Source organism: Dipodomys merriami, unplaced genomic scaffold (genome assembly GCF_024711535.1).
Source record: "Dipodomys merriami isolate MVZ:Mamm:240054 unplaced genomic scaffold, mDipMer1.0.p SCAF_1, whole genome shotgun sequence".
Taxonomy (NCBI): Eukaryota; Metazoa; Chordata; class Mammalia; order Rodentia; family Heteromyidae; genus Dipodomys; species Dipodomys merriami.
This window is the reverse complement of record NW_027202270.1, coordinates 144,490,288-144,518,057: the sequence shown is the minus strand read 5'-3', so window position 1 is coordinate 144,518,057 and position 27,770 is coordinate 144,490,288. Positions and strand designations below refer to the sequence as shown.

The 27,770-nt window shown below is 41.0% G+C and overlaps 1 pseudogene; it reads right to left on the bottom strand.

The window, feature by feature from the left end:
- Nucleotides 1-1,526: 1,526 nt before the first annotated feature.
- On the bottom strand, nucleotides 1,527-27,770 carry LOC138824655 (S-methyl-5'-thioadenosine phosphorylase-like; annotated as a pseudogene).

Genomic DNA, 27,770 nt, shown 5'->3' with positions numbered 1-27,770 from the left:
AAATCCATCTAATTTTTTTTCTTATGTCAGTACTGGGGCTTCAACTCAGGACCTGGACACTGTTCCTGGCTTTTTGCTGATTAACAGAGTCTCATGGTCTTTCCCACCTAGGCTGGCTTTCAACTACAATCCTCAGATCTCAGCCTCCTGAGTAGCTAGTCTTACAAGTATGAGCCACCAGTGCCAAGTTTCCATTTTAATTTTTACAACTTCATTACTTGATTGTACTCACCATAGGACAATAATATAAAAAAGAAAAGAAAAAAATATCCAGTACATGGCCTTTAGATATAATAATGAAAGATTATGTATTTTTCCTTTGATTTTTTGTACACTGATAAAGCTAGTATTGCAAAACACTTATTTTTTCAAATTGCATACTTTAACCATTTCCTTAGGACATTAAATATTTTGTAAATATAATGATGAGGTATGTAAATATTATAAAAATGCCATCTTCAGTTGATTGTTTCACAATCTAATTATAACTAATTCAACTTAGCTACAATCATTGGATATTCATATTTATTTGAGTGTCAGTTATTAGAAGCAACACTACTTAACATCCTTCTTTATACAGAGTTTTTTGTATGTGTTTGATTAATTTTTTCTTTTCTTTTCTTCTTTTTGCTGGTCCTGAGACTTGAACTCTGGGCCTAGGCGCTGTCTCTGAGCTTCTTTTGCTCAAGTGAGCGATTGAGTCACAGCTCCATTTCCAGCTTTTTTGAGTAGTTTATTGGAGATAAGAGTCTCAAGGACTTTCCTGCCTGGGCTGGCTTTGACCTGTAATCCTCAGATCTCAGCCTCCTGAGTAGCTAGGATTACAGGTGTGAGTCACCAGCACCTGGTGATATGTCTGATAAATTTTAAAGAGAAGTTTCTAGAAGTTCTCAACAAAGTGCATAATGACTGTCAAGCACCAGATATATTTTAACATACTGACCTCTAGAAAGATTGTATCAATTTTTTTTGTCAAATACCATATTATAAGGTGTTTTTTTTTGGTGGTTTTTTTATGGTCAGTTGTGGGGCCTGAACTCTGGGCCTGGGCACTGTCCCTCAACTCTTTAGCTCAAGGCTAGCGCTCTACCACTTGGCTCTACACAGCGCCACTTCTGGCTTTTTCTGCTTATGTGGTGCTGAGGAATCGAACCCAGGGCCTCATGTATGCAAGGCAAGCACTCTACCACTGAGCCACCTTCCCAGCCCTCAATTTTTAATCATATCAAAACACAGCCCAAACCTCACTTTCTTTCTTATATTCCTGGTCAACAAAGAACACAGGATACTGTCTCCAACTTCAGTGTTGCAAATTTAATGGAAGGAGGTAAAAACAGGATCTTCTTTTGTCCGTCTCCCCCTCCCCCCCAAATGTAAGCTTTTCCCAGTTTATTGGCCATTTGCTTCTCTTCTGTGTCCTGGAGCAGTGTCAGTCTTTTAGGTGGAGTATTGTAATACGTTCAATGTCTTGTCTTTCTTACCACATCCTTCTTGTTCTTTTCTGTTCTGCAAGTTAAATAAAATTGTCACAAAGATGAGCAGTAGAAAGTCTTCTTTCCTAAAGGCAGTCTTGCTTTCTTTTCATGTCTTGTTAATAAAACAGAAAACTGGGTCATGTTCTCCAGGTTATGGAGGATTTCTGACTGTTCCGTGGACTCTATCTGAGGTATGACATAGTATGCAGTAAACTTTTAGTTTTATTGGCATTTTCCTTCGTTATAACTGGGTCCACTGAAACTGCTTCTGCATGCTCCTTCCAGCAATCGTAATCGGTTGCCATGGGGATGCTTGCTTAACCAATTCCAGCCTCCTGAACAAGAGTCACCTCTGGAACTGTGGTCATATTGATGACATCTGCCCCCCAGGTGGGAGAACATGAAGCTTCCTTCTCGAGGGCTAAAATGTGGCTCCTCGCTTGTGACCATTGTCCCTTTGAGTGGCACTGAAGTCCTAGCTTCTTAGCAGTCTCTATAAGGACCTCTCCTGTTTGGGGGAGAAATGCCTGAGTCACTGGAATATGACACGCTCCTCTTGCCCAGGAATGACTTCCATCATAGAAGGCAGGAGGCCTTCTCCAGGTCTTGTTGATGAACTGACCAATAATGGTGATATCACCAGGCTGACTCTCCATCAAGAAGCCTCAAGCTGTGGCCCTTACATGTGTGCAGCCCACTTCCTTCAAAGCCCAGGTGTTTGCTGCTGGTTGACTTTTGAAGGTATGATGGTGTGCTGCCGTCCGTATTTTGCAAGGAGGACACAAATCAACATTTTTAGTCAAATCAGGGCATCCAGGCCTGTGCCACCAGTGATTCCAATATCAAAAATAACAAATGCAAAAATGAGGCTGGAGGTGTGGCTAAAGTGGTCGAGCACCTGCCTAGAAGTATGAAGTTCTCAGTTCATCTCAGTGCCAAACTCATTACTTCATGGAGGTGGGGTGGGGGGGGTAAGGGGCCTGGGGGGTGGGGAGGGCAGTGGTGCCGAGGCCGTGTCTGACAGGGTGGAGGTTGCAGGGTGGGAGGGGGAGGCGGTGTGGGTCACCAAATAGGCCAGGAAGCAGAGACCGGGAGGGGGCACGGCCAAGATTTTTATTTTGTATTTTTTTTTAACATGCTCTAGTTATTTCCAAAGTTGGCCTCAAACTCTTAATCCTTCTACCTCAGACTCCTAAATGCTGGGATTTATAGACGTTTGCTACCATGTCCAGCTAAGATTCAGGATCTTGGAGTTTTAGGAAATGCTGTCCTTATATTTAGGGAGATAATTTTACATTTAGCACAGTTTAAAAGTTAAGTTCCATTTTGATGAAAATGCTTTGAAGCAATTTGCTATTTCTCTCTGCTGTTCTCTTGGCATTTTACATGAATTAATTTCCTGAATTAATCCTAAACTAAATTTCAAGAGCTTTACTTCTTGCTGCCAAATAATATTTTCTTCCTTCTAAATGAGTTTGAACATCATTATTAATGGAATATGCGATATGCAACTCTAAGCTTATAATCACAGTGCTTGTTTTTGGAGAAATGTACTTGATATGGCAAGAAAATTTTATAATTGCAACTTTCACTATATAGTATCCAAACACAGTCTTTGTGTTTCAAGATCAAAATGTCTCTACTTTTCTAAGTTTCTTTTTACATTTTAATGGCATGAACCAATTATTCTGATATATTGATGGCAAAATACCTTTTCAAGTATATTTTACCAAATGTAATGATTATTTGCATCATATTTGTAATGCCACCATTCAGTTTTTCCCTCAACTAACTACTTCAGTATGCTAGCTCATCAATAGCATGATGTTTATTTTCATGCTAAAAGAGTCACTGACTATTGAAATGGCAATCAATTGATTCTGTAAATTCCTTCTTTACCAAATAAAATTTTATAGTTCTCATACATCCTGAGAAGACAAGAGAACTCTCTTGAGAGCTCTTAGAGAAACTATAAAGTATTGGAGGTAATAAAATAGTTGTTTGGATGTTGTTATATACTACATGACTTAATTTTATTACTTAAGGAAGGATAATGTTTCAGTGGTGGTCTGGCATATTCTGGGCATTTAGTTTTATACTACCACTTTAGAACTGAATACTCTGCCAGGATTAGATTCCAAAGGCAATGTGCAGACTAAAGAGATAGGAATTAAACCTCCTCCCAAAAAGAATTAGCCCACAGATGGGTGGCAGCACCTGAGACCTTATTTGGAAAGCACATTTTGAGATGGACAGGTACCTAGGAATGTGGTTCTTAGTTCTCTAAAGACTATGATGTTCACTCAGGTTAGTGTAGCTGCAGCTTTCTCCAGTCATGCCTAGCAGAAGGCTTGATGGCTTATGTCATGCTGCTTTTTGCCATCCAGTTCTGCAGATATTCCTATTGTTCCAAATTTGAGTGAGCACAGAATTATACCAATATAGGATTTATCTTAGTCCATTGTGAAGCTATAACAAAATACTTGAAAGGACGTGATTTATAAAGTAGGAGTTTGTTTTCTCAAAGTTTTGAAGGCTGGGAAGTCTGAATTTTAAATAGCTGGTAGAAAGCCAGGCTCCAGGAGTTCAAAGCCAATGTGGGCAGGAAAGTATGGGAGACTCGTATCTCCAGTAAACTACCTAAAAAGCCAGAAATAGAGTTGTGACTCAAGTGGTAGAGTGCTAGCCTTGAGCAAAAGAAGCTGAGGGACAGCACCCAGGCCCTGAGTTTAAGCCCTAGGACTGGCACACACCTACAAACACACAAAGTTGGCAGAATCAGTGCATTGGGTAGCCTCCCTCTGCTTCCAAGATGGTGCTTTGTAGACTAGCAAGAAGAGATGAACTGTCTGTCAAAAGGCAGCATTGATCTATTTACCAGTGAGAGCCCCAGGGATGTCTTAGATGATCAACCTTCCAACATTAAGACTTGAACACGTGACTTTGGGTAACACACTCAGATCACAGCAGCATTAAATCCATGAAACTATTTAAGGTCTTTCTTTTCTCCCAAAGTCTTGTTACATTTTTTCTCATCGATGTTGACATTATGATCTAATTTTAGTACAATACATAATGCTACGCTATGATTATTATTACAACATTCTGATGTGCTAGAATAATCAGAGCTTTGTGGACATTGAAATAGTGCTAGTTAACTGAGAAGTAAACTGAAGATGCTCTTATCGTCACCATAACTGTTGAAGAATTTCCTGAAATATATCTTTTTATTTAGTAGACTATATCAAAACTGATAGATTCTTTTTATTTTTGTACTGGTACTAGGGCTTGATATAAGGGTCAAGGCACTGTTTCTTTGCTTTCTGAGGCTGGTGCTGTACTACTTGAGCTATATATCTTTTCTTTCTTTTTTTTTTTTTTTTAATTTATTTTGGATCCAGTCATGGGGTCTGAACTCTGGGTCTGGGCGCTGTCCCTCAGCTCTTCAGCTCAAGGCTAGCGCTCTACCACTTGAGCCACAGTGCCACTTCCGGCTTTTTTCTTTTTGCTTATGTGGTGCTGAGGAATCGAACCCAGGGCCTCAGGCATGCAAGGCAAGCGCTCTACCACTGAGCCACCTTCCCAGCCCTTGAGCTGTATTTCGACTTCAGGCTTTTTGTTAGTTAATTGGATATAAGAGTCTCATGGACTTCCTGCTCCTGCTGGCTTTGAACAACAATCGTGAGATCTTAGCCTTTTGAGTAGTTAGGGTTACAGGTGTGAGCCACTGGCACCTGGCTTGATGTTGCCTATTTCCCCTTTTGTCTCCTCCCCTCCCTTCCCCTCCCCTCCCCCTGTCTTCTCTCTCCTCTCCCTTGTCCTCTCCTATCTTTTTGTCTCTCCTCTCCCCTCATCTTCTCCTGTCTTGTCTTCTCTCCTCTCTTTTCCGTTTTTTTTCTCTTTCCCTGCTTACTACTTCTCTCCTTTCCTGCTCTCTCTCTCTCTTTTGGTAGATGTTTCTTTGATAGTTTGAGATAATGAAGTTTCAAGATAATCTTTATGGATATCATGATGCACTATTGTTGATAAATAAATTTGGTATTGGGGTTGGGAAGGTGGCTCAGTGGTAGAGCGCTTGCCTTGCATGCATGAGGCCCTGGGTTCGATTACTCAGCACCACATAAGCAAAAAGAAAAAAGCCGGAAGTGGCGCTGTGGCTCAAGTGGTAGAGTGCTAGCCTGAAGAGCTGAGAGACAGTGCCCAGGCCCGGAGTTCAGGCCCCACGACCAGACCTAGAAAAAAAAAATTTTGGGTATTAATTGGCAAAATCTCCACAGATGAGGACATATTTCAAAGATGTAGCAAATGACTTGTCAATTGACAACAATAACATATAATTATTTTTTCAGTTCTTTTGGGCAAATGTCCAGAAATTTAATGATATACCATATGGTAGATGCATGTATAATTTACTTCCTTAAGTTTGAAATTGTATTAAAATACATTTAACGTAAAATGTAACATTTTTAATGGTACTGGATATTAAACCCAAGACCTTGTGTTTGCACAACATGTGCTCTGAAATTTAAACCACACCTCCACTCCTTTTTGAATTGGTTATTATATTTTTTGTACTGAGTTTGGGGCATGACTCAGGGTCTGGGTGCCGTCTCTGAGCTTTTTTGTAATAAAACTATCACTCTACCACCTGAACTACAGTTCTACTTACAGCTTTTTGATTATTAATTGAAGAGTCTTATAGACTTTTATGCCTAGGCTGGCTTTGAACCGTGATCCTCAGATCTCAGTCTCTTGAATACCTTGGATTACACACGTGAGTCGCTGGTACTTGGCTTGACTTGGTTATTTTTGAGATAAGGTCTTGCTTTCTGTCCCAGTGGGACTGAGCTGTAGTCTCTGACTTGTGCTTCTCTGGGATGACAGACACCAACCACTATGCCCAGCTGCCATCATACCCAGCCATTAATTGACATGGAGTCTCATGAACTTCATTTTGCTCTGACTAGCTTCAATATCCATCTGCCAAGTAGCTAGGATTATAGACGTGAGCCACTATGCCCATCTTCATTTAACAATTTTTAAGTGTACATGTCATTGTATTGAAATTCATCATAATGAGCAATCATAGCTTCTACCCATCTCCAAAACTTCTCATTTTATAGAACCATTAAAGGGCTATCTTCATTAAGTAATAACTCCCATCACCCCTTGTGATCACCATTCTCTCTGTGATTCTGACTATGCTAGATAAGTGTGATCATCTACTGCTTCTGAGCCTCTGGTTAAGATTAAGTATAATACTGATTTCTTTTCAGCTGAAGTAGAATCGCTCAGTATTTGTCTTTTTGTGACTAGCTTACTTAACTTACACAATGTCCTCTAGTTTCCTCCATATTGTAGCTTATGTAAGAACTTTCTTCTTCTTCTTCTTTTTATTTTTGGTCGGTTGTGGGGCTTGAACTCTGGGCTTAGGCGCTATCCCTCAGCTCTTCAGCTCAAGGCGAGCGCTCTACCGCTTGAACCACAGTGCCACTTCCAGTGTTCAAGGGGTTTATTGGAGATAAGAGTCTCACGGACTTTCCTGCCCCGGGCTGGCTCTGAACCTCGATCCTCAGATCTCAACCTCCTGAGTAACTAGGATTACAGGTGTGAGCCACCGGCGCCTGGCTTTTCTTTCTTCTTAATGATGAATAATAGATGATGAATAATAACTCGTAGTATGCATTTATCACATTTTGCCTATTCATTCATCCATCAATTAACACTCAAGTTGCTCCTATGTTTTAGTTATGGTGAATAATGTTGAGATCAATACAAGTGTACAAACTTCTATTTGAGTCCCTTATTTCCTTCAAAAAAAATTTTTTTGGGGGACACACACTAGTATTAAGCCAGTTTTACATCTCTGTAATAAAATATCCAAGGCAACTGGCTTATAAAGAGAGAAGGTTTGGCTTGTTTTGGAGCTCTAGTCTAGAGGTTCCAGTCAGGGCCTCTGATAGGGCAGTACATCACATTGGGAGCAAATAATGAAGCAGACATCTTATTTCGGGAGCCAGGTAGCAAAAGGAGAATGAGCACCCACAATGTCCTTCAAGGTCATGTTCTCAATGATCTTCCCCCCATGAGACCTCACCTCCCAGAAGTTCCACTTTTCCTCCCCCAATAATACCATCCTGGCCACTGAGCTTTGTACAGATCTAGCACACCAAGGAGTAGCATTTCTGAATAATATGGTATTTCTACATTAAGATTTTGAGGTACTGTCATTCTGCTTTTTTTTCAGAAGCTATCTCATTTTGCATTCTAAGCAGTGCACAAGGTTTTAAGTCATTTTAAATTGTCTACAACACTTGTTACTTTCAGATTTTTGATAGTAGGCATGGTAATGAGTTGGAGGTGGCAATCCATTGTAGTTTTTGCATTTCACTAATGGTTAGCAATTTGGGCCAATTTTTAAACGAACTTATTGCCCATTTATATTTCTTCCTTGGAGAAATGCCTATTCAAGTCCTTTGTCTATTATTGAATTGAGTAGTCTGTTTATTTCCATTGTTGTTGAATTTTTAGATTCTCTCCAAGGAATCTGGATATTAATCCTTTACCACATCTATGATTTAAGAAATATTTTCTTTCACTTCTGTTTCTTGTCTTTTTGTCTTGTTGGTAGTATTTAGAGAGCATAAGGGCATTAATTTTCATGAAATCTACTTCATCTAATTCTTCCTTCTGTTGTCTGTGTCTTTGGTATCATATCTAAAAAATCACTGCCAAAACCAGTGTTATCAAGACTGTGCCCGGTGTTGGCTTCCCAGAATTTTGTAGTTTTACATTAAAAACAGCCAAAACCATGATCAAACTGGCTTTATTTCAGTGATGCAGGATGGTTCAATATTTGTATATCAGCACATATAACAGAGTAAAGGGTGAAAATAATGTGAACATCTCATGATGCAGAAAAAGCCTTGGCAAAAATCCAACATCTCTTCATGAGGATACCAGAAATTGAAGGAATATACTTCCACATAATAAAGACTATCTATAATAAACCTACAGCCAACATCATAATAAGTAGTGAAAAAACTCTAAAGTCAGGAGCAAGACAAGCATATCCGTTCTCTCCACTCTTATTAAATACAGTGCTTAAATTCCAAGACAAGAAAAAGAAATAAATGCAAATAGAAAGAAAATACAGTCAGCATACAATAAAGATCTCTGCACACAGTTGAAAGTAACACTACTCACAATAGCCAATTTATGGAGTCAGTATAGAGCCCATTAACCCAGGAATGGATAAAGATGGTGATCTATCTATCTATCTATCTATCTATCTATCTATCTATCTATCTATCTATCTGTCTATCTATGTTGGAATTTTACCCAGCCAAAAAGAGTAATGAAATTATGTTATCTGCAGAAAAATGGATGAAACTGGAGATTATCATAGTAAGTGAAATTAGCCAGATTGAAAAAGATGAAATCGCATGTTTTCTCTCATGCAGAGTATAGACCTTAAGAAAAAAAAGAATAATGTGTCACAGCAAGGAAAATTTTTTTTTTTGTGGAGAGGAACCAATGGGAGCTATGGGGTGGGCAAAAAAAGAGGGTAATGGGCGTGGGCATAATTGAAGTACTTTATGTGCATCTATGAACAGAATTACTGCAATTCATTGAAACTGGTTAACAAGGAGAATAAGAGAATAAAATAGATTAATAGAGGTGATTTGATCAAAGTACATTATATTCATATATACATTAAATACATATAATAAAACCATTTTTACAATTAATATACTTTCTAAAATAATTTCATGGTTTTAGGCTTTATAGTTAGTCATTTTTCCCATTTGAATTAATTCTTGTATATGGTAATGGGTAAGAGTCAAATTCATTATCTTGCATATGAATATACAGCTTTCTCAGTCCCATTAGTTGAAGACTGTTTTTTTCTCCAATTGAATGTTCTCAGAACTCTTGTAAGAGTCACTTGATCAAATATGTTTGTGTAGTTATATTCTATTCCATTGACCTATAATACGTCCGTCTTTATGCCGGTATGCTTTTGATTATTATGGTGTCATAAAAAGTTTGTATTTCAGAATGTATGAGTCTCCTAATTTTATTTTTTAAATTATTTTAGATATTCCCATTCCCTTGAAAGTCCATGTAAATTTAAGGATGAGTTTTCCGACAATGTCATTGGGATTTTGGTAGTGATTCCATTGAACATGTAGTATTTGACTGCTTTTCTGGTGCTGGTGATTGAACATGAAAGATTAACAAGCTCTCAAGCTACAATCCCTGGCCTACCACTTGGCCATGTAATAGTGTTGTCTTCAATTCCACAAATATGTGATATGTTTATTTATACCATATTTAACTTCCTTTATTACTTTTTCTTTTGTTGGTTGTGGGGCTTAAACTCTGGGCCTGGGTGCTGTCCCTCAGCTCTTCAGCTCAAAGCTAGCGCTCTATCACTAGAGCCACAGCACCACTTCCAGCTTTTTCTGCTTATGTGGTGCTGAGGAGTCGAACCCAGGGCCTCATGCATGCAAGGCAAGCGCTCTACCACTGAGCCACCTTCCCAGCCCTCATTAATGTTTTAATAGTTCTTACTTTAATAGTTCTTTTACCCTTTTGATTAATTCCTTAATTTTATTTTACTTGATTAGTGTCGCACTATGCCATATTACTTAATATTATTCTTGCATGTTTAAAAAACAACACAAAGTAGGAGAACTGAGGTCCATGGCAGCCGGTGTAAAAACATGAGACCTTATCTGAAAGTTAACTAAAACAGAAAGAGCTTGAGGGCATGGCTGAAGTTGCGGAGCACTTGGCTAATCAGTTCAAAGTCCTGAGTTCACACCTCCATATTGCCTCCTAAACCTTGTATTAAATTATATGTGATGCTCGTATTTATTTGTACTTGTTTTTTACCCTTCAAATTTGTATTTTTATATTTTTATTATCTTTAAGTAGTTGTAAAAGGGAGTTGCCATCAGCAAAGCAGCTTATGAATACAATACATCTCTCCAATCCACCCTTTCCCTAATTTTTCTTAATTTTATAGGATATGCATTGAATTTTTGACTGCATTTTACCCCCTTATTCTCATCATTTGCCTACATATTTGTATTTTTAATATTTGTCCACATTGGTAAAAGTAGCTGTACTTTCACCATTATATAGTATTCTATTCTTTATACCAAAATTATATGTATATAATTTATAAATAAAAACACATTTTTGCCAGTCTTGGAACTTGCTTTCAGGGCTTGTGCACCATCCATGGGGTATTTTGCTGAAGGCTAGCATTCTACCACTTCAGCCACAGGCTAGCATTCTACCACTTCAGATAAGAGTCTAACAGACTTTCCTGTCCAGGCTGGTTTTGAACTATGACCCTCAGATCTCAGTCTCCTGAGTAGTTAGGATTACAGGCACTAGCCACCAGTGCCGAGCCAAAAAATTACTTATTTTTGGTATAATATACAAGAAATTATTAGGGTGTGAAACAAGGAAGGTATGAGGGGGAGTTATTCTGTCAAAGATTATGCTTTCTTTAATTTGAAAGACATTACCAAAAATCTTCCAGAAGCTCTTTCATGGTGGGACATTTATCTCTAGACATGATGACCATAATCTCTTTAGGGCTATCAGATGTCTACATCAGTAGGAATAAAGCACTCATAGGTACACCTGGAAACTGTTTTTTTCTTTTTTTAAATCTGTGTTTCTCTGAGCCATTGCATCCTGTGGAAACAATTCTTCCTCCTTGGTTCCCATCCTATATATATATATTTTTTTGGTCAGTTGTGGGGGCTGAATTCTGGGCCTGGGTGCTGTCCCTCAGCTCTTAATCTCAAGATGAATGCCCTACAACTTGAGCCACAGCGCCACTTCCGGCTTTTTTTCTGCTTATGTGGTGTTGAGGAATTGAACCCAGAGCCTCATGCATGCAAGGCAAGCACTCTACCACTGAGCCACCTTCCCAGCCCCCATCTATACATTTTGATCTCTTCTCTATCACCAATCATTATCAACAACATAAAAACTAATGCTTATTAACTCATACTTTTTCTAAACATGACACAGAGTGCTTTAGGTGCACTATTTCACTTATTCATAACAAAATTATGAGGTTGGTGTCATAAATTATTTCCAGTTACAAACAGAATTTAGCCAGAGACTGTCACAATGGAGCTTCTAAGCTGTCATCCACTCTATCATATTGCATTTCTCTGTTACATAAATTTTTTAATGTGCAAAAGGAAAAGCTAGAGGTCTAAAAATGTTGCTTAGGTAGCACCAATGAAAAACCAGGAGTTATTTTTGATAAAAATCACTATATTGTGATTCAAAATCCTTAGACATTGATCAACTTGGGCCTAGGATGGTATGGTCATCCTTTTCTTGTCTCTCCTTTCATCTTAAGAAATATAAATAGGAGAAAACAATAAATGTAGCCAGAAGTTCTGGCCTAAACAATCTGGAGAATACATTCTTTAAAAAATTTTTCAGATTCACTGCTAGAAGTATGAAGGATTACTAATCAAAAAGGCAACTATAGAATTAAGCTAAACTATCAAACTCATAAATGTGTGTGTGTGTGTGTGTGTGTGTGTGTGTGTGTGAGAGAGAGAGAGAGAGAGAGAGAGAGAGAGAGAGAGAGAGAGAGAGAGAGAGAGAGAGAGAGAGAGAGAGAGGGATAAAGCAATTCCTTTTAATAGTGCTGGTGTGTAATTGAACAGTCATATACTCTTCATAGGCATGTAGGTTTATCATGGTTCAAGATGAATCTATTGGTTTTTTGTTTTTTGTTTTGCCAGTCATGGGGCCTGAATTCTGGGCCTGGGTGCTGTCCCTCAGCTCTTCAGCTCAAGGCTAGCATTCTATCACTTGAGCTACAGCGCCCTTCCAGCTTTTTCTGCTTATGTGGTGCTGAGGAATCGAACCCAGGGCCTCATGCATGCTAGGCAAGCACTCTACCACTGAGCTACCTTCCCAGCCCTCAATCTATTAGTTTTAAGTGGGATACATTAGGGGAAAAGAAAAGCAGAACTATTTAAAAATAGAAAGCTTTAATTTACCTGATTGTAGAATATTTCTCTTCAGAAAAGGCAGGATACATGCTTTTTCAAAATACACAATTTTGAGTCAGGACTTGGTTGCTACTTCAATTATAGCCTGAAAGTGGCAATTTTTTCCTTTACTTTGCTTCCAAAAAAAGTATAAGAGAGATAAGAAAGCATTCACCATTCTTGGATCTTCAACAAATTCCAGATCAATGTAAAAACAACAACAACATTGGCATATAAAACACTTCCTCTTGGGGACTAAGCCTTCTTTCTTCAAAACAGAAGCACTGGATTTTATTGAAGTACAACTTATTTGGTACAACTTATTTGACTGCTTATTTCCTTCAGTGTGAACATTCAAATTTTTCAATACTCCAAGAGTCGGGAGAGGAGTCACTGAGCACTAAGAGCTTTTTTTTGAAGACTTTAAGATCTAGGGCTATTTTACTTTCAGAGTTCTGAATAGGTAATTATTTGAAAATTATGGTAGTATTATTGATTGAAATAAAATGCACAAATTATGTGTTAGCATTTGCCTTCATAGTTCTAGCCCTTAATATTAAAACATAGGAAGATTTCCTTATGTAAAATTTCTTTTAAAAACAAGAAGTATGTACAACAAAGATTATTAACTAATTTTAATAGTAATATATGTATGGGCATCTCTTAAAAATGTGAAAATATGCCATAATAGAACTCATTTTTGTATGTTTCTTATTTTTTCAATGTTGAAATGTGTGGAACTTAGCTTTCTTTTAAAGATTGTATAATGAACATTTTTCAGACTACCTAATCTTCATAGTGATTATTTGAGCAGAAATGTTATAATTTATTTACTCAATCATCTATTATTGGACACATTTGCATATGTTTTCTTTTACCTGGGTTATTTTCTCAAGAGAAGTTCCTTATAGGGAAATGATTGGGGTGCTGGGTTGTTCTTCCTACCATTTTCTGATCCTGGTTAATATAGAAGCATAGATAGAAACAAGAGTACTGAATGAATGAGGCACCTGAAATCAGCATAGCTCAGCGTCTCTGGAGATAGATCCCTGATCCATCAACTTACTGCCTGTGCTTGATGTTCATTAGAGTTTTATTTGCCTAATGTCATCACTTTGGGGGAATTTTCAATGATTATTCCAATGGTCAATGCAGAGAGCTGTGCTGCACAACCCCATGTCCATCTGTATTTTATACTCTTTCAGCTACAATATGTTCAGTGTACATTTTAACCATGGAAATAGCCATCTCTTATTCCTCTGGAAAACAATATTTTGCTAGCATCCATCAGAGGACAAAGCCAAATAAATAGTAGAAAAATAGAACACGGAGACATAGAGGAAGAGTAATGACATGCAGATGATCTCTGCCCGACAGCCTCTAGGCTGCTTTGCTGCTGTCTATTACATGAATGTATCAAGGCTGCTCAGGTGAGCACTCAGCCAGGTACTTATGATTTGGTAAACTGATTTCTAGGAGAGTTTGGACAATTTATGACAGCACTAGCCATTTATGCATGTGCTGAGTTAGGCAGAGCTCCTCCAGTTTGAATTAGAAAGTCCTCCCTATGATTTGCCTTTTTGCTTTGTACCACATTATAATGAGCGCTCTCTCTCTCTCTCTCTCTCTCTCTCTCTCTCTCTCTCTCTCTCTCTCTATATATATATATATATATATATATATATATTGCTTGCCAGTCTTGGGCTTGAATTCAGGGTCTGGGCACTGTGCCTGAACTTCTTTTGCTCAAGGCTAGCACTCTACCACTTGAGCCACAGCACCACTTTTGGTTTTTTCTGGGTATGTGGTACTGAGGAATCGAATCCAGGGCTTCCTGCATGCTAGTCAAGCATTCTACCACCAAGTCACATTCCCAGCCCCTATAATGCTTTTTTTTAAATATGAAGCTTAGAATATTTTTCCCTCCCCTTCCCCTAAATGCAAGCATGCCAATATCAAAAGGATGGCGATTGTTAGCTAGGCCTAATAACACCTTGCTATAGTCTCAGCTGCATGTGAGAGTGAAACATGAGGATCAGTTGCCCTTCAGCATAGCCAGCCGACCTTGAAGATGGACACCACACCTTAAGGCAAGCTGCCTTTCTGGTCTATAGTCATGGCCTATGCTGAGCTCCCTCTGTCTCCCATTCATCACTTATCCCTTGCCCCAGAACCTTGATAAGCAACTCCTGAGTCATTGGGAAGCACATTTTGCTGAGCTCTTGGTGGAAACTGAAGTCTGCATCCCATTACCCACTGACGTTTTTAGAGATACCAAACTTAAGATGGGAAGTAGTGACGTCAGGCCCCATATAGTACTTCTTGGCAAGACAGTTTGAGTGTGAGTGTTTGGTTGTTCCCTAACTTCACCCTCAAGGGACATAAGTGTCAAATGTTGCTCACACCCTGCCTAAGCCCACCTGCTCTTTCACTAGTGAGTCTGGGATCAAACTGTGCTGGTGCGATCCACCTGTCCCTTCCTTTGTGGTTCACTAATGGGTTTGTCTTTCTGAACCAAAAAGCCAGGAGTTGGATTTCTTTAACCTTAGTTCTGCTTTCCTTGAGCATGTGAAGGTTTCACGGTCTGTGACTCATGAAGGCAGTGGTCACAAGGTAATGATGAGGTGAGAAGAAATACCGACTAACAGATGACATAAATACCAGTGCTGATTTGCTATTTCTCACCTCTGTGTTGAAAATAAGGATGCCACCCGTTTTCTGCAGCTATGGCTTCAGCTCATCATAGAGTGAGGGCCTGGTTATACTGCTTCAAGGCAAATGCCTCTCTCATTTCAACCTGGCCCCAAGTTCTTGCTATGCTGACTTTTGCTGACCTGGCCAGTGTTTTTCCTGGGTGGGTACAACCTTGGGCACCAGTGGCTGAGGATCAGAAGTAGCCCCTGTTGGGTAAGGCATGCACCTGCCAGTGCACCGAAGGTACCGCCCAGGCCACAGTGCTCATTCGATAGATAAATTTAGCTCAAAGCAATTTGAGTGTGCAATATGTGAATAAGCTCATTACCCTTTAACTGCATGCCTGCAGTAGCTGCTCACCTGGTGTATATCTTCAGTTCTTCACCTAGTATTTCTTAATTTGCTAAACTTACGCCATCTTTCTTGTTGTGACTCTGAGCTAGTTGCTGCCATTAGGACTGGTGCTTTGTGGGGGTGCAGATCTTTACTGGTCTGCAGAACTGAGATGATTCTAACTTTGCAGCATGTGTAAAGGCACCTGCTCTGGGGGCTGTGTGCTGTCAGATAGGTCTGGCAGAATAGTTCCTGGGCTCTGCATAGTTTGCTAACAGTCCTGCACTTCCACACTGCTAGATACTCCTGCCTGCTCCATGGGAATTGGGTTAGGGCAGGTCCATGTGGCAGTACCATGCCATTTCTGCATCTCAAATCCTGTGTTTGATTCCATGTTTTAACCTTGAAATGGAGTCTGGCTTCCAATATGATGCTTTTCTTTCAGAGACCTTGAAATTGAATACTTTTTTTTTTCTTTTTGAGACAGGGTCTTGCTGTGTAGTCCATAGTGGTCTTAAACACATGATTCTTCCACCTCAATCTTCTGAGTGCTGGGATTACAGGTGTGTGCCACTGCTAAGTCTGTCCAGTAGATAAGGGGCCCATGGAATACTAATTACTCAAGATGAAATTAAGTTGAGAGAGATGAGAAGGAGCGATTCTGCCACTCTCACACCAATCTCCAATGCTGTGTTTATTGAGTAGGCACTATCTCTTATGACATACATAGCTAAATAAGATAGATGAAGTATTTTGGCCACTTAAACATTACTCATGGCTCTCTGATGAGCTAAAGGTCAAGATCCCATTTCTGCCCCTGGGTTTGTGCTTTATTTATGTGGTGAAAACGGCATATTCAGCACACAAATATTCATTATATTTATGCTTTCCAGACCTTTGGCTGGCTTATAGACAACCCCCCCCCCCCCCGCCCACACACATAGCAGCTTTCTGATGAGGGTTTAGATTCACAGTCTTTGTATTCATACTCACCGTATCCATTCCTGCTGGATCCTACATATCACCTTGCTCAACCTTGAACATTTTTCGATTTGGTTCTGTTGGTTTTCCCTGTGTATTTCAGAATCCCACTTGTGGTTGTCAGGAAGCTTTTCAGCTTCCTGAGGAGATGGAAATGTCATAAATATGGAGGCGTTTCCTGCCTTAGCTCCATAGACCTGAAAGGTATTTCCTCAACCTCAGCCCAGACACCATGCCTTTGATATGCAGGTGATAATACTCAAGGATATATCAGGCCCACCTACTGGGGAACACATACCTAAATGAATTCTAGTAGAAAAATGAGTCTGGCCTCCACTGGGAGGTCATACCAGGAGGTAAGAATATTTATCAAAGAGACAAGGCACTAACATCCTAGGAATAATGGTAGCTTTCGTTAGATGTTACGTACACTGGAAGAAAAGAAGACAGGGAGAGACATATTTTGATGGACTCTCAAATGATCTTTGTGCCAATGGGGGGGCAATATATGTGTGTGTGTGTGTGTGTGTGTGTGTGTGTGCGTGCGCGTGCGCCAGGATTAGCTCATACTCAAGGCTGGTGCTCTACCTCTTGAGTCACAGCTCTACTTCTGACTTTTTGGTGATTAATTGGCGATAAGAGTCATTGATTTTCCTTCCCACATTGGCTTTGAACAGCAATCCTTAGATCTCAGCCTCCTGAATATCTAGGAGTACAGATATGAGCCATCAGTGTATGGCTTGAAAATGTCTTTTATATTATTAAGGGAATCTGTGATATACTTGTGCTGTCATTGCTATCATTGTCATCATCATTTGCGATGACCACAGCAGTGTCCCCTAGCGATGACCATCATGGCCGTGGTGTGTCACAGCCAAGTTGGAGACCTGGCTCTGTCATTTATTGCATAATGTCTTTTTTTATTGTGAAGATGCTCCAGAGAGGGCTTGCAGCCACACAAATGAGGTGGTGATTACATTTCTTGTCAAACATTGCTACCTGCTCCTTTGTTTCTCTCCCACTATCCCTTCCCTCCCCCATTCCTTTCCCCGCAAGTTGTAAAGTTCATTTCTGAACAGTGTCTTGTGAGTGTCATTGTTGCCTTGGGTCATCCTGTGTCCTTGTTTCAGCATTTTGTAATTCTCTTGCCCTTCCCCAAATTAGATAAACATATCTACAAGTCAATCATTTAAATTTCTACTGACTCCTTAATTGTTAAACTGGTAGATAAGAATACTAACTTGATAGAGTTCTGTCACAGGTTAGCTGAGGTAATTTGTTTAAAGCCTATACTTTTGGCATATAATAAGTGTTCAATATACACAAGCATATACTGCAGATGACAGTAATAGCAATTATTGCTACCATATATTGCTTCCTGGCTTATCAAGGGCATCATTTATTGATACATATTATATTTCTGATATAATTTTATTACCTTTATGTCTTTCTTTTGCTTATTTTTTAAATCAGTTTTATGATATGTTGATTAACTCAAGATAAAAAGCTGGTAATGAGCTGAGGTTTGGACCCATATCAGTCTGATCAGAATTTTCCCCTAGTTGTCCAATATTCCACGTGATTAACTGTGGGTGAAGTATGATTGGTGATAGTGACTTAGTTTTGGTAATTATCAATGATACTTTTGACTGGCTATTCAGCAAAATATCTATGTGACCACCAGGTGGCGCTCCACCAAGGTTCATTAAGAAGTGAAACAATTCGCCAGTTTCCTTGCGGATGATTTAGGAAAAGGCAGCAATACATCCCCAAAAGTGAGTGCATTTACTCTTGCAAGGGACCTGGCTTCTAACAGTATATGTGAAAAAATAGGGAATAACTTTGGATTATTTTGGGACTTACATCCTTAGGCAGGCAATTTAATGAATATAATCCATTTGGATATATTCTAATCAGCAACTGGTTTGATAATTTAGTTGGTAACCTAGAATGTAAGCTGATTTAATTAGTTAAGTATTTGAAAGTATTTAAATATTTAAGAATTGAGATTGATGGTAGATATAGATGTTATTTCTGCTACAAAGCAAAGTCAGGATGCCTATTTTATTGTGCCCTAAAGAAATCAAACACACATGCAACTATGATTTATAGATATACGTTGATTACATCAAAGGAAGTATGCTTTCATTTAATATGTATTAACAATGTGAGCTTGTGGAGGTAACGATATTGCTGTGGACCCTGGTAATTATGCCAGTTTCAAAGTCTACAATATCTGATCTAAGCACTTCATTAATGCATAGTATTTTGTGTCACAATTTGTATTTGCAACCTGCTTAGAATGTTTGCAGTTTAAATCTATCAAGGGAGAAATTGCCCTTCAAAGATAATGGCAGGAAAATGTCTGACTTGCAGGATCTACCACTTGATGCTCTACCACTTGAGTCATAGCTCCACTTTTTGGTGGTTTATATCTCATTTACTTGATAATCATAAATTACCATGTAGTTTCATAAAAAGATGTTGCATGGATAACTGAGCAAGGGTTTCCTATGTGTCAGGCACAGCCCTGGGTACTGTGAGCAGTATTAAATAATAGCTCACATGGCCCCTGATCTCTATGATGTTGGTGATGTGGTTGGCAAATCAGAAGCACACATACAACTTTGAAATAACACAATAGTTAACCAACAGTCAAGGTAATGTACAGAGGGGGCAATTGCATTCTATCTGAATACCACAGAGGCTGAGAGCCATGAATTTGCAAGCAGGGATGTCTGTGTATGACGGTGGTCAGGGAAAGCTTTATGGGGGAGGAGAGAAACAGGTTGGACTTAGGGTATGGAAAAGTTGGTAGAAGAAGAGGGTGCTTCCAAATGGTGAAGGAAATAGGAGACAAGAAGATGAAGTGGAGTGAATCAGTGAAGAGGTGAATGCACAGCCTGTGGGCTACAGGAAGCATGGGGATTCAGGGAGGAACCCAGGCCCTGTGTTTTTTGGAGGAAGCCATCATCTCTCTGGAGGAACCCTAAATCTTGCAGTGTAAACAAGGTGCATTTTCTTCAGTGAAAATAGAAGAAAGCATGCAACACGTTGCCTGAGGGGTCTCATGGAAGAGAGCTGAAGAAATCAGAAGGGTAGGGGCTTGTCCAGAGCTGTATAACTTGTCCACAGGACAAGTCTAACTGGAAAGAGCGTGGCCTAGCTTCCTGGCCGTGGTCAAGTGTTTGCTTTGCTTTTGCTCTACTGTTATTTCCTTTATAGCATCTGACTGCCTGTTCGCTCCTAGGCCAAAAAGTAGTCAGAGAAAATATTAAAAGCAATTGGAACAAGCTTATTATTATTAGCTCTCCCCCTTTTCAATGGAGGACTCTTTTATGAGGATTAGAATAAATGATATCAGAGCTAATGGCAAATTGGAAATTGTATAGTTGATAATGGCAATTTCTTGAGTGTTCTCTGACCCTTCAAGTCACAGAGATAATAGAGTTGAGTACAAGTTAAACATGTACCACAATGATTTTTTTTTTTTTTTTGGTCCATTCGTGGGGCCTGAACTCTGGGCCTGGGCATTGTCCCTCAGCTCTTCAGCTCAAGGCTAGTGCGCTACCACTTGAGCCATAGCTCCACTTCTGGCTTTTTTTTTTTTTCTGCATATGTGGTGCTGAGGAATCAAACCCAGGGCCTCAGGCATGCAAGGCAAGCGCTCTACCACTGAGCCACCTTCCCAGCCCCCACAATGATTTTTGACAGGAAACAACTGATCCATTTCGTCAAGAGGTTCTGGATGAGTTTCAGCTACCTTCACTACTTTTCTGCACTCTGGAAAATGCCTTCCACCTACACCGATGACCTGGCAGCGGAGGGAATGTGGAGCCTCCTGTGGGTAGGTTGAATTTTGTTTCCTTGTCCCAGGACAAACCTCTGATGACATTTACAGCATATCTCCCCAGCAGAATGATTTTACAGATTGAACGAAAATCTAGATCACGTGACTGAGAAATGCTAAATAATCCATATCCACAAGGTAAGGATAGAGCTGTAACCGCGCCTCCCCTCCCCCCCAGCCCTCACAGTCTGCCTTTTAAATGTTCCTGAAGAGAGGAGAGAAAACCAAATGATGACATAATATTCTGGCAAATTGTGAGAGCCAGTGTCATAGGAAACAGAAGCCGATATTGGAATGTCGTGTCAAGGTGGGAGCGAGCACAGTGTTCTGACTAGCACACATGGAGTGAGAAGCAGGCCTGTGGGTCTGTCTGATCGGTTCCTCTCGAACTGCACTGCAGAAACAGTGACTGAGAATGGTTCCCAGACATCCTGGCTCTGTCTCCCTTCATTCTCTGAGAATCAGAACTGTCTTCTCCTCCAGATCCCTTCTGAAAGCTCTCAAAGGGGTGTTTCACCAGTGCATTTCCCATTGCTGCGCTAACAAATGACCACACATGCCTAAAACCACCCGTGTTTATTATTTACAGCTCTGGAGATCAGAAGTTAAAATAGGCCGCAGGGCCAAACTCCTCAACAGAGCCTTTACCACCCTCCTCCTCCTCCTCCTCCTCCTCCTCCTCCTCCTCCTCCTCCTCCTCCTCCTCCTCCTCCTCCTCCTCCTCCTCCTCCTCCTCCTCCTCCTCCCCCCCTCCTCCCCCTCCTCCTCCTCCTCCTCCTCCTTCTTCTTCTTTTTTGTTGGTCGTGGGGCCTGAACTCTCAGCCTGTGCACTGTCCCTCAGCTCTTCAGCTCAAGGCTAGCACTCTACCACTTGAGCCACAGCTGTACTTCGGGCTTTTTATGCTTATGTGGTGCTGAAGAATCGAACCCATGGCCTCATGTATGCAAGGCAAGCACTCTACCACTGAACCACCTTTCCAGCCCCCCTTTTTTTGCTGGTCCTGGGGCTTGAACTCAGAGCCTGGGCACTGTCCCTGAGCCTCTTTGTGCTGAAGGCTAGTGCTCTACCACTTGAGCCAAAGCACTACTTCTGGCTTTTTTTTTCCCCCGAGTAGCTTATTGAAGAGTCTCACAACCTTTCCTGCCCAATCTGGCTTTGAACCGTGATCCTCAGATCTCAGCCTCCTGAGTAGCTAGGATTACAGGCGTGAGCCATGGGCACCTGGCCAGCTGTTATTTTCTTCTTCTGCCTCTGGGTCACCACATTTCTGGCTTCACTTGCTGCCAATGCCTCTTGCCTAGCAATGGCAAAAGAAACAACAGGGTCACAGATGTCCCCAAAGGCACTGTGTCCCTGCAGATAGTCCCCACCCATCTATATTGTTGCCTCCACTCCTGACTCAGCCACCACTGGGAAGGAGGTCATTCATGTGGACTTGCTTCAAGATTCTCTCCATTGCCTCTGGAACTCAGATGTGACTGAGAACGAAGCAAGCAGACGATCTGAGTGACAGTGCCCTGCTTTGTTATATCCACTGCACCTCACCCCAGAACTGGTCCACTGGCCTGGAACCAGCATCTCCCTGTTCTCCTTGGAGTCAGCCTGCCTCACGAGGCTCCTGGTCCTGCCTCACAGGCCTAGCTTCCCTTGCAGGCTCCGGAATTTGGGATCCTGGTGTTAACACAGCTGGGACTCAGGAGGCTGGCACTGCTCCTCTGAACACACCTTCCCAGGTGTTTACCTCCCAGGCCCAAAGCGCTCGGGCTCCCTCTGGAGACTCAGGGAGAGAGTCAGTACCATTCCTAATTCCTCACACTTTCTACCTAGTGTGGGTGGGGTGTAGCATCTGGATTCCATTGGAAGCCATTTGTCCTAATTTAGTACTTCCTATTAGTTTTGTAAAGGATTACTATGGAAATACATAATTTACCAACTTCAGATTTTACAAGCTACATCCAGCACCATGCCCAATAGGTTTTGACAATTTGATTACTGTTGAAAAGGAAATCTTTGAGCTCCTTCTAGTTACTGTTGATTCATTTCATATGAAGGTGTGTGAAATCCGAGTTATAGAATAGAATATATTTCTCCCCCTCCCTCGATGTGCTGGGAATACACGTTCTCACCTCATGAAAGGAACAGTGGAAGACTTTTCACGATTTCAGTGTTTCTAGTGAGTTTCGTTCCTAGTGATGGAATGTATAAACATCTTACATGTCTTCCCAGGAAATAGAGGAATCTAAGATCTGAAACAATTTTTTCAGGGCATGGAATCAAATCTGTAGCTGCGCTGCTTACTGAGGCTCACCTGGGCAGAAACTGAGGCTCAGTGAGCCACTGACGTAGAGAGGATTTGCTGGCCTATCACCAGCTTCTTCACCTTAGTGGTCAGGCCATAGATTTCAGATGACTCGGGGAAGTATCGACAACTTTAAGGAATAAGAAAGAAGGGGAATGAAGGCAAGGTATCGTGGATATGGTGAGGGTCACTGAGGTAAAGACAGGTTTATGAAAACAGCATCTGGAGACATCATTTTCCTAGAGGTCTTCATTGATAGCTAAGATGAATCTTTTACAGATTTGTGTTGATTGATTGTTGCTAGTCATGGGGCTTGAACTCGGGGCTTAGATGCTGTCTCTCACTTTTTTTCACTCAACACTGGTACTCTTATCACTAGAACACAGTTCCACTCTGGATTTCTTGGTGGTTAATTGGAGATGGAATCTCATGGGCTTTCCTGCTCAGGTGGGCCTTGAACTATGATTGTCAGGTCTCAGCTTCCCGAGTAGCTAGGATTACAGGTTTGAGTCACCATTTCCTGGAGTCATTTTGAGATTTATGGCAGTGAGGCCTAGACATATTTGAATGTAGTTCCCTATATCCTGGAAATACATTTTTTATTGTTCACTTTGTTAATTATATGTATATATTTTCTATCCATTTGGGAGACTCAGCAGCAGCTGTGGTCTGACACAAAGAACTCTTCCGCCACCTGCTGGTCACTTGGAGGAACTCACAGGATTTTTCCACAGGAAGCGGGAGAGTTTGATGAATTTCATTTCAAATTTACTTCAACAGTTGAAAATTTAGCCAAGTATTAAACAGATTAATTTTGCCTTTGTGACGGCTTGCATGCCTTTGATCATTCGGTCCTTTTAATGAACTCAATGTGGTTGTTTCCGATTTGGCCTTGAAAGTCTTGGCAGGTGGCCGTGGTCTGTGTGGGAGCTTCGCCGCCTCCAGCTTGGGTTCCTCAGCTTTGGCAGAGCTTTCCTTCCCACTGATTGAAGGTTTACAGAGAGAGAGAGAGAGAAAAAATCATTATATCTGACATTCTGCCAGGGTACATCATTGTATTTCCAGACTGCCATGTATTGTGAAATTCTGTTTGTTTGTTTTTAAATTGCAATGCACCTGTTCCTTGGGCAAACTACCTTGTCATATGATAATATACTTTTAGTAAATTAATATATTTTAATTTTATTTATTAGGGCTTACTGCTTGGGTTTGCTTCCCTTTAGCTTCCTGCTCTTGGTGTTAAGTGTGATGTGTGCTTCTAACTGTCACCCTTCTACCCTCCATAATTAGCCCAGAGATGTACAGGGGGCTTCTACCCAGGATGCTTCGCGTGGTACTATTCATGGTCATTTCCCCCGTGATTCAGCAGCTCTACTATCTTTAGAGTCTTGTCTCATCCCACACAAAGCCCTTTTCAGATCCAGTTTGGCATTCTGATATTGTACCAGGGTTCTGGGAGGTCAGAGAGTACAATGTGGCAATTCAGTGTCTGCCTTACAGCAGAAAAACGACATTCAATGTCCCCTGGAAGGGCAGGCTGATGACAGTGAAGGGACAAGGGACCCATCAGCAGATTTTGCTACTTGGCTTGTCTAGGAGCAAAATACCTTCCACTGAAAAATGGCTCCAGAAGTATGTGAATTCTTTTCTCTTGTCTCTGGGCTTTTTGACATCAGACCTAAGCTGCTTGGGTATGATTATCTAGGACAGGCATTGCTCTGTGGGGTCCCTTCTTGGTCTACTGTTTTTGTGGGAAGTCAGTTGACACAGAATTCACTGAAGGCAACTCGAGTGAGGGAGAAATTCTGCCCAAGTTGTTGAATATTAAAGTTTGGGTGCTATGCTTGGCGGCTAAATTATATTGATGGCAGGCTTTCCCACATTTTATCCTCTTGTTTGCTTTGACTGGTTTCTGTACCTGGTCCAGTTTAAAAAGCTATTTGTGGTCATATCAGATGTGAGAATAATAGTGCACTCAAGAAAAGTGGGTTATAGGGTTTGCTTCATGGAAGATTTCATACCTAAGGTAGCTTTTCATTCCAGAGCGATTTTAAAGCTGGGTCCTCCCTGGGGGAACACACTTCTGGCTAGACTGTGAAAAGAATCAGTTCTTCTGGGCATGATTTACAGCCCAGGCCCTTTTAAGAGAAAAAGAAATGACAAGTCACAGTTGTCCTTAGCTTGTTAACATTCTGTTTCTTGCTTTTATTGACAAGCAACACCATCAGCAGTAAAATCTCCTCCGTCTTCCTGCCTTTCTCTGGGAAACTTGGGCTAAGTAAAATTTTCTCCTAACTTGACTGTCTCACTGTGGGTGATCCAAACAAGTGAAAATGTCTATGCTATCTGGGCTTTAATAAGCCCCAAATTGTGCCAATGTTCTTAGGAGAGATTAGGAAGAAGTGATCATTGCACCATTTCTGACGATGCCATTTGCTAAGTAACTTAATGTGATCAGGAAAGGCCTGGCTGAGCTGCCCTGAAGGTTGTTGGTGCCTTCTATCTGCTGCATTTTTCACTCACTAGCATGTGGTCTCTTTAACCTCACCTGAGAAGTGGCTGGTATAATGATTTTTGTAGTCCCTTCCAGTCTCAGAATTCTCTCATCTATCTTTGGAAGAAGAGTAGTTGTAGAGTTCCTTTCTACCTGTGGACTGCATGCTAACAAAAATTGATCTTGTTTGTACATTTAAATATCATCTATCTGCTCATGCATGCAATTCTGGGTTATCAATCGGCAGATTAGGCTCTGCTTGAGTGGTGGTGCAAAAATTGTTTTCGAAAGATATGGCAATGAACACATTTTAAAAAGCCTTATCAAAACGATCATCCTGAGGAAAAAATTGGCATCATTAGATGCTCTTGTACTTATTTCAGAGCATATATTGGAAATAATAGTCACATGGTTTTCATTCATTTCATTTTTATTGAGACTGGGTCTCACTACGTAGCCCTGGAATTCAACATGTAAGCCAGGCTGGTTTTGAGTGTGTGGGTGCTCAGATTTTGGGCGTGTGCTTCAATGCCAGGTGTAAACTATTTATGTTTAGGGCTTCTATGAAATCTTAGTGTGGGGACGCTATGGCTATCTCAAGCTCCTCATCTATCTCTCGATCTCTGACCCTCTTCCCTCTTCTCCCATGTACTTGTGCCATCGGCCAGATACCTGCGGAGTCTTTTCCATGGGAGGGACTTGGGGATTGTGGTTGACTTCCAGTATCCATTCCTTTCATTTCCCATCATGTTCTGCTCTCATGTGGAGATGCTATCCTACATGTTGAAGTGTCTGAAGGTCTGCAAACAAAGATGGTCCAAAAGGGGCCAGGGGCATTTGGATAATTTTTTTAGACACCTTCGTGTCTTGAATATAAATGAGTACACATGACATCCTGCAAGCTTCTTGCAGCCATCTTGCCATTGCATTACAGCAGCCTGAGAATGGATAGACGGTTCACAGGGCAGAGCAGACCATGGAAGGAAGCTTACATGTAGTGGATGGCTGAGTTGCCACTGGAGCCATCACTGAAAGCCAGGGGAGTCTTCCACCGCAGCCACTAAAGCCTAGCATGACATAAGACTTGCATTTTCCTTAGGCCTTCATGACCTATTACCAAAGGTGTACCCACTGACGTACAGAAACTCTACATCCATGTTGCTGACAAAACCAAAGCTCAGACGGGCGAGAATGTGAAGCTACACTGATCCTGTAGCAAACACGCAGAGACCTATAGTTAGGATGAGACTAGGATTGGAATCCAGGTTGGCTAACACCAGAGGCAAACCCTAGATATTATTTATTTCATAGTTATTCACTGTACATGGGGACTAGATCTACAATCTGAAGAAGTAAAGGGAGGGCCAGGCACAGGTGGCTCATGCCCGTACTCATAGCTACTCAGGAGATTGAGATCTGAGTACTAAAGGCCAGGCAGGGAAGTCTGTGAGACTCTTATCTCTAATTAATCACAGAAATAGCCAGCCCATAGCTCAAGCTCCCTGGTGGGGAGGGGGATGGGGAGGAAAATCAAGACAGGAAATATTTGAGCAGACTTGGGCTGGATCGTCCATGGGTTATATTCAATACCTCTTCTCCCCTTTTCTACTAATAACGCTCCCATCTCCCCCTCCCCCCTCCCACCTGTTTCTGGCCACATGGCTCCCAATGCCAAAGTGATTCCCTCCCCCACCCCACTGTGAATGAAGCCGCCATCTGTGTGAGTGGCCTAGTGAGGAGATTCACAAGCTCTTCCTGAGGCCTGGCTGTCATCTGTTTATAAAAGTCTGTGAGCTCTCCCACATCCTCCCCACACATTCCTTTTTGCCTTACATTACCCACAGTTGGTTCCCATTGCTTTTAACAAAACATCTTCAGCGTATGTTTGTCAATATTCTAGGCTCCCTTCTGCAAGCCACTCATGCTTTTGATATTTGCATAACGGGTGTTCTTAAGGACTATGAGATTGTGTCCACTGATTTCAACGAGAAAAATGGTACCACGTGGTCCATTCAGACTTCCATTTTAGTATCATTTGGGAAGATTCTTCTAAGTGGGGCTGGGGAAAGTTCCAGTTTGTTGAAAAAGCACCTTGAGTGAATGAATTATGCATTTCATTCTTAATAGTCAATGTGGATATGCTGTAACTAATTATAATGTTGGGAGCATTCTTATTTTATTAGCATCCTCAGGCCTGCTCAGTTCTTACCATTGGGTAGAGACAAAGAATTGGATCTTTGTGCTGATTTTGGACTTTTTCTTACATTACTCCCTTCATGAGTTTCACAGTCAAAAGATATCAACAGTTCCTTAGCCTTCTACCCTCAGAGTCTTTGGAAGGATTGTTTGACCTGAAGCTCAGGACTAGAAGAACTCTTTTTGGGAATCACATAGCTAGTAATGCAAAGTCCCTGGAAAGCAGTCGGATCCTTTCTCTGAGATAGTATCCCTCTTCATTAGCAGTTGCCCTTCTATATTTCCTTCTCTTCCCATGCCTCAGGCTAGTGTCAACCTGCCCTAGCTTTTCTCACCTGCTCCCAGTATAATCGGCTGTTGTTCAGTTCTTGAATTTATGTGAAGTTCAGAGAGCATAGCCAT